Raw genomic sequence first — 12250 nt, forward strand, 5'->3', positions numbered from 1 at the left:
ATTTAAGAAGCTACAACAAACTAACATCATGAGACCAATAAATAGTTGTATTAGCTTTATAGTAATATAAGGAGGTTTTATCAGAATAAGTTCAAATTTATGTTATATTCATATTTTTTTAATTATTAATTTCTGATTTTAATTTATGAATGTCACCGAGGGAAGGAAAACGCTTACACAAACTTTTCATGCCAGTGGGGTAAGCAGTATATCCACAATGAAGGTCAGAGCCCACTAAGTTTTAAACACTTTTAACAAGGGAGGCATGCAGAGCACAGATATTATGAAGGTGGAGGGTCATAACTCATAACTTTTCAAATTCCATTTGAGTTATTACACTATCAGTTGCCAAAAAGCATTTACACATTGTTTTCTAATTTCAGGCTTTCTGGGTGTAGTGAAGAGAAACAGGAAATGTGAATCAGCTTAATACTGGGACAGAGAGCCATCTGCTGAACCAAACAACAAGAGTAAACAGGAGTCAGTCAGTTGGGATCCCTGCTGCTGCTGCTGCTGCCTTCAATGGTGAGAACACCACACTCCACCTTTTCCCACTTACTGACCCAAACGCTGCCCTGCCATGTACATGTTGCTATATTGTGTGTGTGTTTGAATGATGAATGCAGCTGTGTGTTAATGTTGTACAGCGTGTGTTAGTTTGCAAGTGTGCACTTATACTTCTACAAATGAATAATGACAATTTGTGGGAATTTTCTGTTAAACGACCAGTTCTTGATAACCGGGGTATGTGCAAAGCAAACTTTGCACATTTCCTTACCAGTGTGTACTGAGATGTCCCCCCATCACATTTTATGAATCAATGGGATACATGTTTCAGTGTGACTTAAACAAATATGGTAGCACCCCCTTTAGGCCAGTTGGTGTAGTACTGAAAAAGTTGAATTCTCTAATTTTTACCGAAGGTTCATGTAAGATACTGTGGTGACTGTCTGGTTTTAAACTATTGCACAGGTAGAGATGTGCAAGCAAAGGTTGTGTGTTATGGACTCAGGATGTGTGTGTGTTTAGAGGGGATTTTTTTTAAAGGTATGTTATTACTGTGAACAGGGATTATCTGCTCCCACTACCCTCCCCACTCACCTTATACTTCCACCCCCGTCACTCCCCCAGTGGCTTCTGACAGTCATCAGTGTCAGTCACTTAGTGGTGTTTGAGTGTGTGTGTGTGTGTGTGTGTGTGTGTGAGTGTGTGTGTGTGTGTGTGTGTGTTTGTGTGTGTGTGTTTGAGTGTGTGTGTGTGTGTGTGTGTGTGTGTGTGTGTGTAGGATTGTTTGCATTAGGGCTGGCTGAGTAAACAGGACTCAGGTTACCTCTGAAGGCTTTTCCATATTATTCTTTCCAATTTAAATGTGGAAAAATATCACATGTCGATGGGAGTACATTGCTTGGTAGCATCAGATCACATCAGGTTTCAAGTGGAATGAGAGTCACATCTCTTTTGGCATGTGGTGGAGCTGCACAGATGAAACTCAGCATGCTGTCTGGATCTTCTGACATGTTTGATATGCACTTTAATCATCCCTCACATTTGGGAATATGAGACCTTGTCCTGTAACCACACAGAATCTAACCATCCATTCTGTTTTTTCAAGAATTTCCTATCCATGCTAAAACATGAAACCTCCCAAAAGCAGTTAATTCTGTTTCTACTTCTCAAATAATATATTGAGAGAATGCAAGCAATCGTTGATCAATCTCTGCAAGTCTTAAATCTTCGGTTAGCTGGTTTTCACCTCCACTCTGTCTCTGAGTGTCGTGTTTCAGCATAGATAAAACAATCAATAAAGAGATCTGTAGCATAAGAGAGAATTTGGCATTAGCGAGGTAACTTCAGGGTATACGGTTGGTTTTCAGGGTTACAGTGGTGATTCGTTTCTTACTGGGGTACGTCACCATGGTTGCCTGTGCAGCATATGTAACCTGCTCCACAGCAGGTTATGCTGAAGATTACAGACCAATGTGAAAAAACAAAGATCAATCAGTTCTCTTGAAAAATGTCATGACAATTCTGAGAAGATGAAGCTTGGTGTGATATAGAGAAAGTCTCGTAAAGGCAAGAGTTCTTGGAGATCGTTTAAATTCATTTGTCGAGATTCTGAGTGGAGGAAACTCCAGTCTTCCTTGTTTATTTTTTTTTCCTGTTAACCACAAGCAATTTCAAAGCAATGTAATTTTTCTATAGGTCTTTATATAGTGATGTACTCCTTAAAAAAGAGACTATTTGAAGCACTAAAGTCTTACTGGCCTTATCTAATTTCCAATGTCCTATCGATTAGGCGACATCTAAACAAAACATTAGCTTCATTTATTATACTAATTTATATATGGTGAGATATGTCTTAATGATTGGGCAGAGATATTGATGATAATACTAACTCGCATATTGACACGGTTTTTAAAAAGCTTTCCTCCCTCCTTTGACTGCACTAACAGTGCTGCTTTTAGCCTGTATTATATGTCTAAATTTCTGATTTTGGTTTGTTATCCTTGAGTGACATCAGAATCAGAACTGTGTATACCTTGTCTATTTGTCTATTTTATCCTATATTTCTTACATCTCTTTTACTTACTATTGTTGTACTTGCACCAAGAGCACCAGAGAAAATTCCTTGGCAATAAAACAAATTCTGATTCTGATTCTGATATACCAACCAGTCAAAAGTTTGGACAGGGTTTCTCATTCATTTGAATGCCTTGTCCATGTTCCTGATAGGTCATTTGGTGCCAACGCCACCCCTTTATTGTGAATGTGCTCAAAAATAAATCTGGATATCCCAAATTATCTTAACGAGTTGATGACCAGCTTTGTTTGACTGCTTGGTGTGACTGTGGTTGTTAGTTTTAATGAAGCCAAAATCCAAAAGATATCTTAGGTATGTTATACTTGCTCTGTGGAACAGGCCTTACGTGTTCTTGTTGATGCATCTTTCTGTTTCTGTTTTGAATGAGTGGTAAGTAGTGTTTTGAATGAGGATGACACATGCTACCTGCTTAAAATGGTGACGGCATATCCTGGGAGGCTACACTGAAACTCAAGATCAGTTATTGAAACATCTTGAGATTGATCAGTTTGATGACAAAAAGTTGTCTGCTAAATTAAAGTACGCATATACATAGTTGATTATTTGCAAGTATATAAAACAATAAATAAATCACGTAGATGTTGACCATAATCATAATTATTTGTCAGTGTTTTTTCAAAGTCATGCTTTTTAAGTGTGCCGCATATCATAGGAGAGACAAATAAGCACAGGATAACACAGACAAACTGAATGCGAAGCTGATTTTACTCACCTTTATGAGTTTCTTTTTTATTCTGGAGTTTTTATGCAGTCTGTGTTTCTTGTGTTTCTCAAGTGTTTTAGTTTATGTAAACAACCCTACTGCTGATCATCTCATCTTCATATTTCTCTTTCTTTTCTTCTGTCTCTTAATTTCCTTCTCACTTTTACTCTACTTCCCTAACTCTCTATCAGTCTCCCAATTTCCCACCCACCACCTCTCCCAGCCAGTTGATTTATCCCCCTTCTCTGTTTTCCCTGGACCACATGGCCCGGCAGTTTGCCCTAGCTCCACTCATCCAGAACCGATGTCATTCAGATCCAGTTAAATAAATGGCCCTATAAATTTTCTCCAATAATAAGCTCGAGTGCTGCTGGAATGTGTGGCGGCTCGTTGGGGACGGGATAGGTAAGGGGGGTGTGAAATCCACGCAACCCAGCCAAACGGTTTGGAACAGTGTGAGAAAGCATGGGTGTCGTGTGGAGGAAGAGGAATACGGGTTGAGCAAGTGTTTGTGTGTATGAGGAGGGTGTGGGGGTGTGGTTTGCACTCTGGGAGTCACAGCAGGAGTGGGTGAGATGGAAACAGGGGAATAGGTGGGGGATTCCAGGCCCCTGTCTGCCTCCCTACCTGGAACGAGACCTCAGGGACACTTTAAATCAGCCCACCCAGAGACAGAGACACCAATCAGGCCTCTGTCAGCCGCGGCTAAATCAAGTCAAGTGCATTTGTGTGTGTTGCTTCTGCAGCTGTGCGTTTGTGCTTCTTTTGCACGTGTTTCTAAAATGTGTGTCATTGGAACTCAGAGCAATCGAGTTAACTTTGTCTGCATTTTTAATCACCTAGTCGTCATCAGTGTGCACACAGCAGTTCTTTTGGCCTATATCTAGATGCTCTGACAAATGAAAGCGATAAAAAAAATGTGAAACTTAGAAAATACGAACAAACTAATTTCAATGAGTGTGATGATATGTAAAAGTTGTGATACACGTTTGTGTTTGGATACAAACCCACAAAGACAGCTCTGTACATTTAAACTGGTCCTGCATGGCCTCAAAACGTGTTTTGACAATTGTAGTGTTCTTATTTTGGTGATATCCCATTTGGTAGTAGAACAAAATGAAGACTTTGCTGTATATTTTTATTCTTGTCAGCATTAAAAACATATTTTCAACAATAGCAGACATTTTGAAGTTGTGTACATGTAAGTATGAGTTACATTTCAATATAATTACCTCTTTTCCAGATCCGTTTATTGAATCTCAAACCTTGTGAATCCCTTACTGAATGTTATTGTGCATGGCTTTTAGCAGTTCTGTTAGAATGAACTAAAACCTATTGAGAAATCAACAGTTCTAACCCTGTTCAAGTAATAAATATGCACAGATTGTATATACAACCTAAAAATTCGATGAGCACTATCAGAAAAGAAGTAATGATTAATCGTCATGTGTCTTAACATGTGAATACTATGTAACACATGTAGCCTAATTATATTTGCACATGTTAGTTTTTAACCAACCGCTTTCTCCAAATACTGAAGGTCTTGATTTAAAACTAATAAACTAACACAATTTTTATATTATGAGTAAAAATCTGATTTGGGAGATTAGAGGAGATGTGATGCAATCGGCCAAACTGAGTCCCTGGAGACAACTCCTCATTCCACTGGTCTTGTTGCACTGCAAAAACATGCAGTCCAATGACAATAGAGTGGTGTTACGGTGGGGAGTTTCTTCTCTAACAAATGGCCTTTGGCTGAATACAGTACATTATCCAAGTGATTTCCAAAAGTTTATTTTCTTTCTTTATCCACTTACATGACAAAAGACCAGTCATCTACAACTTGTATTATCTGATGTCTTAAAAATGAGTAGACTGCTAATGTCATCAACATTCAACAAAAAGAAGCTACTGGAGCCAAATTCGGATTATTCCAAATTAATATGTAATTACTATTTAAAATTATCACTTAAGTTTTTGACCTCATCACCCAACCCAAATAGTAGTTTACAGAGGTTGAATTCTGCTGTCTTTTGTTGTTCTTTTTCTCTTGGTCACAGTCTGTGTGTTTACCTTCATCTGATTTATCAGCTCTAACAGCAGTAGCTGGCTGGCAGCACGTGAGAAAAATGTCTGACCCCTGCACCGTCCTGCCGCTACGAGTCTCTGTGGGAAACAGGGAAACTCAATATTATTTCTCCCACCAACAGAGGGATGTGCTTAACACAAGGGGGTAGGATGGCTGGAGGTGGGGTGGCTGTCAGAGGGTGCAAGCATTCAATTCACACCATGGCTCAGTAACAGCAATGACAGAGTGAAAAAGAGACAGATTTGGCACAAGAAAGCATCAAAGAGATGCCATGCACCTCCTCCAGCGTCATCTACAAACGTTTGATGGCACACACCCGACCCCTCTCCCACATCCACATTACCTGGCACTATAAAGCAAACATACCCAGCCTGGCGTTAAACTGAAGGAACTTCATTTTTAAGAGGAGTGAGCTACCATTTCCACAGACCTGGAGGTTCTGGAGGGGTGTTGTAGGTGAAGGAGGTGGAGGGTGACCGACCTCCCCCCCAACACCATTCACACTGCCTGACTCCATCCCATTCCTTCTAGCTTGTCCAGTTATGGAGCTGAGTGACTGGTCCACTGTGTGATGCCAGTGACCCGAAACCCATTTACTGCCTTAAATCGCTGCCCCTGTCCACCAGCCCTGCCTCCACCTCTCTCCACTGCCACACCGCCACCCTCCTGTCCGTCTCCTCCAGAGGATGACAAATCACCTTCAGCTCCATAAATGGGTCTGAGACCCTGCGTGGCCCTGGGTCCCCCTCCCCTACAGCCTGCCCTGTCTGCTTAGAGAGGGGATTCCTCATCCTGGAATGAAGCAGTGGACCTGATCAGCCATCCCCAACCTCTCCAACCCCTTCAGCCACAAGAGCTCTAGCTTATATCTATGTGTTTATCAAATCTACAAGGAGAAGATAAACATTGTTTGAGCATAATGTTGACAGATTAGCTGGAAATATGAACATCAGCCATAATGGAAAGAAGAGGGCATTTATCACCAGGGGAGTGGATACTGTTTCATGTGTGTATTTGTACCTGTGTGTATGTTACATCTCTTTTCCATGAAATGATCCGTCTGTGTGTTTGCATATCTGTTTTTTTGTAGCGTATGTTTGCATACCTGTTGCATGAATTGGTCTGTGTGTGTGTGTGTGTGTGTGTGCTTACTACATAACCGTCTGGCTCCCATGTGAGGCAGTAAATCTATCATTCCTGCTGCGTTTACCTACCACTTCACAGAGCTGTATGTCCAGTGTAAACAACGTTTATCACTGCATGCAAATGAGCCTGTAAGCCGCAGCCTCCACAAAGACTCCATTCACTCCCAGCATGGCGCTGTACCAGCACACTGAATCTGATACCCCAGATTACAGGCTTATTCTCAGGCACTATGCACTGCTTCACTGTCACTCACACCCTATGATGGCTCCCTCCAAACATCATTTTACAAATAGTCTGTGTATTCCGAAGCCATTATTAGAGTTATGACCAATAGCAGTCCCCATAAATGTCATGTTTCAGCCTTGACAAGCCTGCGGTGCACACAAGAGACAAGATTTATCTCCTCTCCACCCTCCTCTCCTCCTTTTTTCTCTTTCCATTTCCTCTTCTTATAACTCCTCTCTTTTCTAACCCTCTTTTATTTTCCCCCTTCCCTGCATCCTCTCAGGGAGGCGTTGGTATGTGATGATTGTAGTAATTTTGCTAGTACCGTGCTGTGTGCACCTTTGCGTGCCATATGTATGAGGAAAATAATCCTTTTCATTAAATCACCTATCTGGCTGTGTGGAGGTTATTTGCCTCTAAAGCAATAAAACATGTTGATCAGTGATTGGATTTTGCATTAACATGTTCATCATAATAGTTGTGGCCACTGCTGGATAGTCGGTGTCCCCTGATAGTTCTGCTTTCACTATCAGCGTCGATCAGCCTTGAGAAAACTTACACTGACTGTCTGAACAACAGCAGCGCGTGTTGTTGTAAATTACAACTTAGGGGCCCACTGGGAGGTAGAGAAGATTTATTGGACACAAATAAGCACTATCTCCTCAGCAGATCGCACTACAAGACACTTTGTGTGTGAGAGAAGGAGAGAGATGGAGTGAGAGAAGAACAAAGATGAACGAAAGTGTAGACTTACAGATGCATTTATTATGTGGAAGATATCGTATTATTAGAAATTTTCATCATTTATGTCACTAAACTGGAATGTGGAGCAGTAAAATAACAGCACACACAAAGAAAATGTGAAAATAACTAAAAAGCGATGACTTATATAACACATTAATGGAAATTATGTGAATAAAAGAATACCAAGTGGGAACTTTAAAGAACACTGGATAGCAGGAACAGAAACAATGTTTGACAGTATCTTTGTGTGTTCATTTAATTTGAATTTATTATGGACGAACGTTTACAGCAAATTTTCAGCCATATTTAAAACCACAGGCATAACAATCATGTCTGGAAACAATTCTATTTTAAATATAATTGCACAACTGTGGATGTTTTACACATCATAAGTCCTGTAACTAATTAGCAAAGTCTTTTCAGTGTATAAGAATGCAGAAGTCGTGGCTGTGTTTTCTTTCTGGAAACCAGAAAATTCTGTCATTTGTTCTTCATTTAGATTAACAGTTATAATCAGTGATGTTTCTTAGCTCCTGTAGAGAGAATAAAGATAATTTTAGCGTCAACAGAAGGGATGTATCATTTTTGATGGTACTCTAATCTATGCAAAGTGGTACATAGTCTCTTCAATAATGCACAGAGTTGTACAGGATAGGTTGTTTGCTGGCTTCCTTCCACTAAGTATGTGTTTACTGTTTATTTTCTTGCTTTTATAGGTGACATTAGGCTGACATTTTTCCACTGGTATCATAACACTTTTCAAAAAGGACTTTTATAGAGAATATGGAATTATGTGAGAGAGCAGAGACAAGGCAAACAATGTAGCCGCAAGGGGACACAAGTCAGTGTCTTATTGTGCCGGTCCCCAGCCCGGATAAATACAGAGGGTTGTGGCAGGAAGGGCATCCGACGTAAAACTTTGGTCAAATCAAACATGCGAATCAAATGTATGACTTCCATACCGGATTGGTCAAGGCCCGGGTTAACAACGACCACCATCGGTGCTGTCGACCTACAGGGTGATGGTGGAAAATGGACTACTGTTGGTCGAAGAAGGAGGGGAGGAAGGTGTGTTCGTAGGACGAGAGAGAAGAGGAACACCAAGAGTCTAGGACTGAGAGTAGGGACTTTGAATGTTGGAACTATGACAGGAAAAGGTAGAGAGCTAGTTGACATGATGCAGAGAAGGAAGGTGGGCATACTGTGTGTCCAGGAGACCAGGTGGAAAGGTAGTAAAGCTAGAAGCTTAGGAGCAGGGTTCAAGTTGTTCTATCATGGTGTAGATAGGAAGAGAAATGGAGTAGGAGTTATCTTGAAGGAGGAATTTGTTAGGAATGTCCTGGAGGTAAAAAGAGTGTAAGATGGAGTGATGAGCCTGAAGCTAGAAATCAAAGGTGTGATGTTCAATGTTGTTAGTGGGTATGCTCCACAGGTAGGATGTGAGCTGGAGGAGAAGGAGAAATTCTGGTTGGACCTTGATGAAGTGATGCAGAGCATCCCTAGAAGTGAGAGAGTTGTCATTGGTGCAGACTTCAATGGACATGTTGGTGCAGGAAACAGATGATGAGGAGGTCATGGGCAGGTTTGGTATCCAGGAGAGGAACGCAGAAGGACAGATGGTGGTTGACTTTGCAAAAAGGATGGAAATGGCTGTAGTGAATACTTTCTTCCAGAAGAGGCAGGAACATAGGGTGACCTATAAGAGTGGAAGTAGGAGCACACAGGTAGACTACATCTTGTGTAGACGGTGTAATCTGAAGGAGATCAGTGACTGCAAAGTAGTGGTAGGTGAGAGTGTAGCCAGACAGCATAGGATGGTGGTGTGTAGGATGACCCTGGTGGTGAAGAAGATGAAGAGGGCAAAGGCAGAGCAGAGGACCAAATGGTGGAAGCTGAAAAAGGAAGAGTGTTGTATGACTTTCAGGAAAGAGTTGAGGCAGGCTTTGGATGGTCAGGAGGTGCTTCCAGATGACTGGACAACTACAGCAAATGTGATCAGGGAGACAGGTCAGAGAGTACTTGGTGTGTCATCTGGAAGGAAAGGAGATAAGGAGACTTGGTGGTGGAATGAGGAGGTACATGAGTGGATCCAGAGAAAGAGGTTAGCTAAGAAGAAGTGGGACACTGAGAGGACTGAAGAGAGTAGACAGGAGTACAGGGAGAGGCAGCGTAAGGTGAAAGTAGAGGTGGCAAAGGCCAAACAAGGGGCTTACGATGACTTGTATGCTAGGTTGGACTGTAAGGAGGGAGAGACTGACCTGTATAGGTTGGCAAGGCAGAGAGACAGAGATGGGAAGGACGTACAGCAGGTTAGGGTGATAAAGGATAAGGATGGAAGTGTGTTGACAGGTGCCAATAGTGTGATGGGAAGATGGAAAGAGTACTTTGAAGAGTTGATGAATGAGGAAAATAAGAGAGAATGAAGAGTAGAAGAGGTGACTGTTGTGGACCAGGAAGTAGCAAAGATTAGTAAGGATGAAGTGAGGAGGGCATTGAAGAGGATGAAGAGTGGAAAGGCACTTGGTCCTGATGATATACCTGTGGAGGTATGGAAGTGTCTCGGAGAGGTAGCAGTAGAGTTTCTGACTGGGTTGTTCAACAGGATCTTAGATAGTGAGAAGATGCCCGAGGAATGGAGGAGAAGTGTGCTGGTGCCTATCTTTAAGAACAAGGGAGATGTGCAGAGTTGTGGCAACTACAGAGGAATAAAGCTGATGAGCCACACAATGAAGCTATGGGAAAGAGTAGTTGAAGCTAGACTAAGGGCAGAGGTGAACATCTGTGAGCAGCAGTATGGTTTCATGCCAAGAAAGAGTGCAACAGATGCAATATTTGCTTTGAGGATGTTGATAGAGAAGTACAGAGAAGGTCAGAAGGAGCTGCATTGTGTCTGTAGATCTGGAGAAAGCTTATGACAGTGTGCCCAGAGAGGAACTGTGGTTTTGTATGAGGAAGTCTAGAGTGGCAGAGAAGTATGTTAGAGTGGTGCAGGACATGTATGAGGACTGTAAGACAGTGGTGAGGTGTGCTGTAGCAGTAACAGAGGAGTTCAAGGTGGAGGTGGGACTACATCAGGGATCAGCTCTGAGCCCCTTCTTGTTTGCTATGGTGATGGATAGGATGACAGACGAGGTTAGACAGGAGTCTCCATGGACTATGATGTTTGCAGATGACACTGTGATCTGTAGTGAGAGCAGGGAACAGGTGGAGGAGAAGCTAGAGGCATGGAGGTTTGCCCTGGAAAGGAGAGGAATGAAGGTTAGCCGCAGTAAGATGGAGTATCTGTGTGTGAATGAGAGGGACCCAAGTGGAAGAGTGAGGTTACAGGGAGAAGAGATCAAGAAGGTGGAGGATTTTAAGTACTTAGGGTCAACAGTCGAGAGCAGTGGAGAGTGTGGAAAAGAGGTGAAGAAGCGCGTACAGGCAGGCTGGAACGGCTGGAGAAAAGTGTCGGGTGTGATGTGTGATAGAAGAGTTTCAGCTAAAATGAAAGGAAAGATTTACAAAACTGTGGTGAGACCAGCCATGTTGTTTGGTCTGGAGACAGTGTCCCTGAGGAAAAGACAGGAGGCAGAGCTGGAGGTAGCAGAACTGAAGATGCTGAGGTTCTCTTTGGGAGTGACCAGGATGGATAGGATCAGGAATGAGTACATCAGAGGGACAGCACATGTTAGAGGCTTTGGAGATAAAGTCAGAGAGGCCAGACTGAGATGGTTCGGACATGTCCAGAGGAGAGATAGTAAATATATTGGTAGAAGGATGCTGAGTTTCCCACTGCCAGGCAGGAGGACTAGAGGAAGACCAAAGGGGAGGTTTATGGATGTGGTTAAAGAGGACATGAAGGTAGTTGGTGTGAGAGAAGAGGATGCAGCAGACAGGGTTAGATGGAGGCAATTGATTCGCTGTGGCGACCCCTGAAGGGAAAAGCCAAAAAGAAAAGAAGAAGAAGAAGAGACAAGGCAAACACACACATGCACACACACACAGTTTTTTTTATCAGTGACTTGTAAGCCAAAAGGCCTTTTGACAGATCCGACTTCTCTGCTCTGAGCCAGAGACGCTGCTTCTTCTCAGAGGAGCAGCCCAGAAAAAGAAGCTGCAGCTAAAATGTTTTCATATTCAGCCTGGCTCTGTGTGTCTGTATGAGTGTAAGTTAAGACATGTTCCCTGTCAGTGCTGCTTTTGGTTTGAAATTGCTGCCTTTCTGTAAGAGCTTTCTTTGACAGAACAACAATACCATGAAATCTGTCTGAAGAAACTCTCACACAAAAAGAGAAAAAGAGAGCTAATATGCTGACGTTGTCTGAGTGTCTGCATGTGCAAAGGCATGCATAAGCGCCTATTTGCCCTTATTTGTTGTGTGAGTGTCCCTGTCTACCTGTGTGTGTGTGTTCACCTGTGACAAGAGCTATTCATGAGGCAGAGATGAGCTCATGAGGGTGGGTCCGACAGATGGATTGGTGAGTGTTTGGGCTTACGGCCTATTTCAAATCCAAGGTTAATCCTGGCCTTTCACATTGGAGAGTCTGGTGAACAGAGAGCGTGGTGGGTGGGTGAGGGATGGAGTGGCAGCAAGACAAAGTGCTACTGGATAGTACATGTGTGAAAGCATAGTAAAAGTATGAAAATAAATATTTCTTGTTGGTCTTTGAAAATGAGTGTTTAGCATTTTTAAAATGACTTCAGTCTTATTAAATATCTTATATTTCTAATGGTTCATAACTAAAAACTTTTATCCTCC

At 42.1% G+C, this 12250-nt stretch overlaps 1 long non-coding RNA gene across 1 annotated transcript in view; it reads left to right on the forward strand.

The window, feature by feature from the left end:
* The first annotated feature begins 268 nt into the window (after window positions 1-268).
* The window catches only part of LOC127534902 (uncharacterized), a 56010-nt gene continuing 44028 nt past the window's right edge, over window positions 269-12250 (forward strand). Inside the window, exon 1 of the long non-coding RNA XR_007943451.1 lies at window positions 269-525. This is a non-coding gene — a long non-coding RNA (uncharacterized LOC127534902). The remainder of the gene's footprint in view (window positions 526-12250) is intronic.

The sequence above is a fragment of the Acanthochromis polyacanthus genome, chromosome 7 (assembly GCF_021347895.1).
Source record: "Acanthochromis polyacanthus isolate Apoly-LR-REF ecotype Palm Island chromosome 7, KAUST_Apoly_ChrSc, whole genome shotgun sequence".
In the NCBI taxonomy this organism is placed as follows: domain Eukaryota; kingdom Metazoa; phylum Chordata; class Actinopteri; family Pomacentridae; genus Acanthochromis; species Acanthochromis polyacanthus.